Below are 8421 nucleotides of genomic sequence, written 5' to 3' on the forward strand. Positions count from 1 at the left end.
GGCGACATTTACTCAAAAAATTCCGATCGTTCTTTCTTCCTACAAGTACATATTATACAACTCCAAATATGAGCGTGACACAAAAAGTCCTTTTGAAAAGCGGGTTCAGCTAAGTGTTTGCCGATATCGGGCCTTTTATAAGTTGTTTGAGTTTTGGATAATTTCTTGTTATTTAGACGGTTTAAGAGTGTATTTGGGACCGATTTTCTTTTTCAGCTTTGTATTTGAACATTTCTCGTTCAATGGTCGGTATATAATTATAAAAAATGATTGCTTTTCAGTGCATTGCAGTTAATATTTATGAATGTTATTGACATATCTACTTACAAAGAGTTGGGTAAGTTAGTGGCGTGAACAACCGACAAGTACCACTGTTCGACATCTTTTTTTAAAATTCATATCTAATAAGATTTAGGACAAAATTTTCTATCATAATAACACGTTTCTTATTGGTAAATGCCAAGTCCCATGTGTCAGTAATTTCACCCTTTAAAATGGGAACGCCGTAATGCTTACATTACTCTGCTTGGCGGCAGAAATAGGTAAGGCGCTACTTCCTTGGATGAACTATCTTTCTCTAAATTCACGGTTTCTGAATATAATTTGTTAAACCATTTTTTTATTTTATTTTAGTTGATTTTATTTTTCCAACCGTCGGATCGTAAATAATTTTTATTTGTGCTTGTTCGATCTTTGAATCAATAACTATAAAATCTACATTATTAATTCGTGGTTTGTAAGTCAAGAAGAGCTGTTCACCATCACCGTCATCATCGTTATCATTATCAACATCAAAATCAATGACAAAACTAGCAGACGAGAATGGGGTGAAGAACTCGTTAATGGAGACGTTACCTTGCATCGGGTAAATAATATCGAAAGATAGATTCCGGACGGTATTGGAAAAGCATTATGGTTTTACATCTAAGCCTCCCCTGAACCCTTGTAACTCGGAATGAGTTATAAAAATACAGAATGCTTATAAATCGCTATGAGGATTGCAATGAGAAGAGAGAAACATCAAAGAATTATTGATGTATTGCTTGAAAAACGATTTATAGGAATAAAGGAAGAATTATCAGATTAGAAGTGCATACAGCAGCTCTTAAATAAAAAGCTATATCCTCTATTATCTCCTCTACGTATAAAAAAATAAATAAAATTGTTTATTGGATAACTTACTTTAAGAACGAATAATTTAAAGCTAATTATGCGAATAAATGTAAAATATAACACATATACCTGAATTAGGAGAATCCTGTATTTCAGGTAAAAAGCACTAATTATACAGGTAATAATAATATTAATTATCATTTATTCTCTCCCATTCACATACAATTTTAAAAATAAATTCAATTGAGAACTTAACGGGAGAAAGGTGAATACATTATTAAATTATAAACAAAAAATAATCAAACGAAATGTAAATCGTATTAGACAACATTTATTTTGGAATAGTTAATAAATTCTCTGTATCATCGTAGGACATATTTTGAAGGAATTCTTGGAGAATTTTCTTAAACTTTATGTAACAAAAATGATAAATGGCCAGTTTGGCGTTTAATTTATTGTCCACATTTTTGTACACCCAGATTTTTTTGAAACAGAGATTTGTTTGCCCCAGAAACCCAAAAAATCTGGACATAAACACATGTTTTGATGATAAAATTTTGGGGCAGACAATATCTTTCCGTCTTTTGTTAGTGTTTTCAGTACTATATGGAAGTGCAATGTGCTGTTTGAGAACCATGGAGTTAATAAATAATTACCTTACAGTTAGTACCTTACACGACTTATGTAGAAGGTCAGCGGAGTAAAGGAAAGGGCGGAAGGTAGAAACCTTTAGAACCGCTCGCTGGGCTCTCTCAATGATTAGTAATGAAGTTTTAGCAATACCACCCCAAGACTTAATGCAATATGTACTAATTGTTTAAGATATATCATAATAAACTTGCCTGATTATTTTAAAATCAACAAAAGCGTGTAGTTTTTTAACACATACATTAGCTTACGGATTCAGTATTAAATAAATACGAGAAGGAGAAGAAGACCGAGAATAGCATGGAATAATCTTTTCCATTTATGGAAATTAAAATTTCAGTAACGACCTGCCTAAAGGGGTTCCACTCTCATTAGCATTTTTTTAATAGTACCTACCCAGTGACAGGACGAACGAGTCGTGCGCCTGGTATCGGAGCTTTGATTTGAAGCAAAGATCACTCCGAGACATAAGTTGACAAGTCCCATGAGTTGTAATTTCACCAACACCATTATCCTTCAAAACCGGATAATGCTTGTAGGGACACATGTGCTGACGTTACGTTTTCAGCCCTCCACGTGTGCGCAGTCAGTGAGCGCCCGTCGCGCGCCAGGTTCGAACGATTCCAGGAATATTCCTCGCTATAAGTAGTTCCGAGTAAATCTGTGTAAATCTTCTAATTGTTTTGTACCGTATACTATTTGGCAGTGAACAATAAAAGTGTGACAACTAAATTATAACGGAGTTTTGACTTTATCTGGAATCCCCATAGTGAGCACATTAAATCCGGGTGGTTAATAGGACCACCCACATAAGTTTCTAAATGCTCATATTACTACTTGGCGGCAGAAATAGGTGACGACTCTTTCATAAGGTGCTCTACTGCTACTAATTTCATGCACTTTCTTTTTTTCGCTGACATGGACCTGTTGTAGGTTGGAGTGGATCCCTGGTAAACGATGTAAAGCACTTTGGGATTCATCAGTCTAAAAGGATTTCGATAGTAACCATAAAAGTCTATTTCTGTAAAACTCCCTATTATTAATTAGTCTATTGTAGCCTATTGCAGAATATTATAGGCGTCGCTTAGTGGGCACCGTTTATTTTCTGCCAGCAGCTTTTCGCTGATAGCTCCGAAACTTGGACCTAAAAAAAGTGCTTTATAAGTAGATACTTTGTAACTCCAAATCGTTTCGATCGTGTACTTATGGGGTAATTTTGGCGGTAAATTGGTAATTTGATTTTTCTTATGCGTCTGATCTGAATGCCAAGATTGTAATCGTTATTTTCACGACCTCGGTAGCCCAGCAGTTTGCGCCGTAGGTACTTAGTTTATTTCTCACGTTTTGCAAATGTTTGGGCCACCTTACTTCATACAAGGATTGTAATGATAGTACGCAGAGAAAGACTGGATGTACGAAAGTATATTGGTATACGAAAAATACAGACGTTATGGTGGCCAATCTTTCCTTGATGTATTGTATCGGTGGACAGTTGGTAATGTACTACGTAGTAATGAATCACGTATTTAAGTTAAAGTGCGGCACGTGGCTAAAGTAGATCGCCGCGTGCGCAGAGTCAAAATTAAGAATGTATGAGACCATACACCAAGGTTTGTGCACTTCTTTGACTTACGTGACGTTGTTTCATATATTCCTTTACCTTTAACGAGGGAGAGTATTAATGAATTGTTCAGTATTCGGTATTCCGCCTCGAAGGACCAGAAAATGTAGCATAAAAAATACGAGTCACGCTATGGGTGGACTGTATTATGGCGTTCGTAGTTATTGAGGCGACGGATTTCAACGAGAGCCTAAATTTTAGAAGGCGAGATGTGGGGAGCCGCCAGCTAGTCCAGCGATCCTTGATGGCGACAGACCAAGTTAAATCGAGTTAAACTAAGCTATTTACAAACCAGGCAATTTTCAAGTTTTGGGATACGTACTGTGGGAGCGTAGCCGTGGTTGTAGCGTAGAGAGCGGTACTATTTAATAATAAATGAGGAATATATTCATAATTAAGGATTTACTGCGAGCCTTCGGTTTGAAGATTTGTCCAGAACTCTACCAATGTTCATTTGATAACAACCTTATATTTTTTATACAATACTAAATACAAAATAATGCAATCTAACCAGCCTATACTACAGCCTGTACTACAAAACCAACATTTAGCAGGTTCTCCGCAGTACTGAAAGAGAAATATAACTCCATGTAAAAATTAAGTGTAACTTTAGATATTTTATTCCTAAATCATTTTTTTAAACTTTTATTTTGGCTTGGTTTCGGAATTTTATATGATCGTTAGCACATTCTTTAGACAATATCCTTAGGTATATCCAATATTTTTTGTAAGACGAGCATTTAATAGTAAATATCTGAAACATTTGATTTAGTAAAACAGTTTTTCCCGCTCCTCCTTCGATGACTCGCCTTAATTGCCTGTGCTATTCTCCCCAAAATAAATGCTTCCCATACCGATTGGAATAAATAAATAAATAATAAATAAATAAATAACGCGCACACTCAACATAGCCCCGCACTAGGTAAACCCTGTGTCGCGGGTGCCATGGACACACATATAGACAACCACAAATTACACCCAAACTCACGAGAGAAATAATTGTAGGCCATACAAACATTTCTCCCGGCCCGGGAATCGAACTTGGGACCTCTGCGTGGCAGTCCGGCATGGTAACCGTTCGGCCACAGAGGCAGTTAAGCGCGGCCATGAAACTGGCTTGTGTCATAGGTGTTCACATTGGCAGCTATACTCTGGCCAAATTCGATATAGAATGTTTAATAACAATACGTCGCTTGGCAACCAATGATGGCAGGTGTAAAGAAGGGGCTCTCTTCGGAGAGTCCACGCGGAAGCGCGTTAGGTGTTGCGGCGGAGCCTGTCATCAGATCCGCCGCGGGGGCTGGGGGAGCAGCCACTGAACTTCACAGTTGAGTGGATGCTGTCCTGGCCCCCCATGGCCCCTGGGTAGCGGACTCGGGGGAGTTCGTTGAACAGCATACAGGGGCCCGGGATGGAGGGCTCGTCTGGTGTTCGGCGAGCCTCACATTCAGAGTCGTTGTACCGATGTGTCTCCCTTCTCGGGGAGGGGCTGCGCAGGGCGCGGCCAGCCGCTGGTGGGGGCGCGGACGAGTGCAACAGCGTACCCGTACCCCCCACCTACAGCGGAGAGGAGGAACACTCCGGGGGCTTAGTGCGGTCGGGCTGCTCCCCTACAGGGTTCAGCCCAGTCCCACATAACCCCGGCTCTGCCCCCGCGGGGCCGGGGTATCTGTAAGCAGATTCCGATTCAGATTAACAAAAAAAAAAGTGTAAAGAACATTTTTTGTCAATGTTCATTATTTACGTTAGGTCTACCGACGGTCTGCTCGCGTAATTGGAACTTCATTATTTATTATAATAATAATCATAAATCGCATCCTCGCGGCAATAAGGTCACGTCTGCAAAATGACAACTTTTCAGGAGAGAGGCTTAAAGATTCTACGAACGAAATTAGTGGATAACTTTCTTATTCTTAAACAGGAGACTTATAAAATGTCACATGTACCTATACATAATTTAAGGGAAGGTTCGTCGCTTATCACCAGGCGCACGACTTGTTCGTCCAGTCGCTTGGTATTTTTTTGTAATTCGCATGCTCTGTCCCAATTGGCATTATAAAAAAAATGTTTCATGATCATATTTTTTATTTTTTTTATTTATCAAGTGACGGGACGAACATGTCGTGCGCCTCATGGTAAGCTACGCGCTTGTTCATAACAGTTGCAATGCCACTCAGAGCTTTAAATTGCAAATATCTGAGGGGCACTGTCGCTCCACCCGTCACCCTGAGACATAACTTGACAAGTCACATGCGCCTGTAATTTCACCAGCACCTTTACGCTTCAAAGTCGGAACACCTGCGTATATCTGTCATGTCAAAATACGCTCTATTTATTTAGCTTTAAAACAAAAATCTTTTTTAAACGATAAAGACGCAACTCGACACAAGAGCCACCTTACAATCCTGTGGATTCTCACTATCAAGGACCCACATTACGTTTCGATTTTTATGAAAACCTATTCAAGTTTATAGGATCTAACGATTTTTTAAATTGATTTATTTCAAGCGCATCGTTTCAAAAGAAAGGCACATCGTCTAGAACAGAAAACAATAAACTTTTGCAAACTATCATTCAACGGGAAGAAAACTCGTTTTACAAGACATATTTAGTTATAAATGGTATTTGTCCTCGGTTTTGGGAGTTAATAGGTTTTAGTCCGATTTAAATTCGACGTTAATAAAGCGCCGGGTTAAAACCCGAGTGTTTGCCCATCTTTGGTCACAATACAATTGATTTGAAATTATATTTCCTGTCCCTTTCATTCCAGTCCGTGCAAACGAGCTGATCTGGGGTCAGGACCTGACTAAGTCCCTGTGCGGACTTGTTTGCACAGGTTATACTGCCCTTCCCGTATAACCAAGACGTTGATAGGGAGGGTCAGTATAAACAAAACTTGTGTAAAAAAACTGTCTCTCTCATTTCCAAGCGTGACCATGTTGTAACTTTTTGTCGTTGTGTACTACCAGCTTACCTACTTCTGCCGCCAAGTAGAGACGTCAGCATTACTATATTCCCGTTTTGAAAGATAAGGCTGCTGGTGAAATTGCAGGTACATGGGACTTGTCAGCTTACGTCTCAGGGTGACGGGCGCAGTAGCAGTGCCCTTCAGATCTTTGCGATTTAAAGCTCTGAGTGGCACTGCAAGTTTTATGGACAGGCGTGTAACTTACCATCAGGCGCATGACTTGTTCATTCCGTCATTAGATATTATGAAAAAAAAATCAATCAATCCGTAAGATAAGAAAAAACGAAAACTCATGAATTTTCTGATTACGTAGGTAGCACTTCAAACCCTCAAATCTAATTAAAACTCCAAAATAGAATCCCTTCCTTGTTTTTCGTTTGGCGGACTCCATTTAACCTCATAAAATTTGTTTAATAAAAATAAAAATATTTGAAAAATGTTGATAGAGATGGGTAGCTGTAGAGTAACTACAGTAGGTAACAGAATATCTTTGTTTTGACAAAATATTATTACGATTTGCGATCGCTATGTGGTTTTGATTTGCCATAAAAACATTATACACCTTATTATATATTTCACTGCTGGGCATGGGTTTCCTCGGAGGAGAGGGCTCAGGCGATAGTCCATTGCGGGTATACCTACTGGCCCTATTGGGCGGTCGGGGAACGCTTATAATATGAATATTATTCCATGTAATTAAGTGTTTTATTGAATTGTTTCACCACCATGGTATTCAATTATTTTATTACAGTGAAAACCGACATCTCCAGTCACGGCTGCCAGCTGCAAAGCTGCCTAACTGGGTGACGAAATACTTTCATAGATTTCTCATAGTTGGTTTTATGGCTAAAAAGTCGTTGAAAACCAAATACAAAAGATCCGATAACAAAAACATAGAAAAATTCGTGAGGTCCGCTGGTTTGTTCCGTGCCTTAGTTGGTATAGCGTTTGGCACGGTATGCTAGAAGACGTCGATCGAAGGATTTTTTTATAAATGTTCGAACTTCGTATTAATATAGGAAATGAAACTATTTTTCCGGATTAAAATCGCGTATATTTGTTTTTTCAAACAAAACGACGTTTCGTGCCCTTTACAGGTCCCATGGTCACGGTTGACTGAGGTGGTACAGTCTTCAACCAGTTATGTCTAATATTGATGCAAACCACCCTATTTTTTCACTATAGTTACATTAGTTATTAAGTAAATACCTTATTTTTAATTTTACAAAGAAAACATTCCAATTTACGCTATATTAAGTTTTACAAATTATTTTATCGAATTAATTTTTATTAAGTTTAATTTATTATTAATTATTAATAGAAATTAGAATAAATTAAAACGTATTAATTAGTACTGCAGTCTTATGTCTGTTTGGGATTTTTCATTAGAGCAAATACTGGATCCCAAACTGGTGGTACGGAGAAACCATCTTCCCTGTTGAAATTAGGATGTTTTTTAATTCCAATGGCCTCTCGCAGCATCCTGGGTAGATAACGGACTTCTTTTGCAAGGACCTTTTTTTTTTGACGTGGGGGAAATCTTTATGGATACCCCTGAGCCCAGGGAGACTCAGGGGTTATGTGGGGACTCTCCCTCCACACTGGATGGCCTACACCACTAAAACCCCCCCGGGTTTCCCTCTCGCCGGTTGAGTCGGCGCCGTGGGATCAGTGAACATTCACCACGACCTTTTTTAATTCCAATGGCCTCTCGCAGCATCCTGGGTAGATAACGGACTTCTTTTGCAAGGACCTGGGGTTGGTCAAACTTCATTGAATGTGTAGGTTTATCCATGACATGCTCGCAGACTGCAGACTTGTTTACGCGACGGTGTTTGACATCAGCTATATGTTCTTTGACGCGGGTACAAATACTTCGCTTTGTTTGTCCAATATAAGAGAGACCGCACTGGCAGTCAAGTTTGTAAACTCCTGCATCCTGTAAGGGGATGTTACATTTCACGGGACTCAGGAACTGAGAAATCTTCCTCAGGGGCTTGAAATAGGTGTTGATAGATGCGCGCCTGAGGACTCTTCCGATCTAGTCTGTAACACCTCTCACGTAAGGTAA

This window comes from Hyposmocoma kahamanoa, unplaced genomic scaffold (genome assembly GCF_003589595.1).
Source record: "Hyposmocoma kahamanoa isolate Upper Pololo Valley unplaced genomic scaffold, ASM358959v1 210, whole genome shotgun sequence".
NCBI classification, from domain to species: Eukaryota; Metazoa; Arthropoda; class Insecta; order Lepidoptera; family Cosmopterigidae; genus Hyposmocoma; species Hyposmocoma kahamanoa.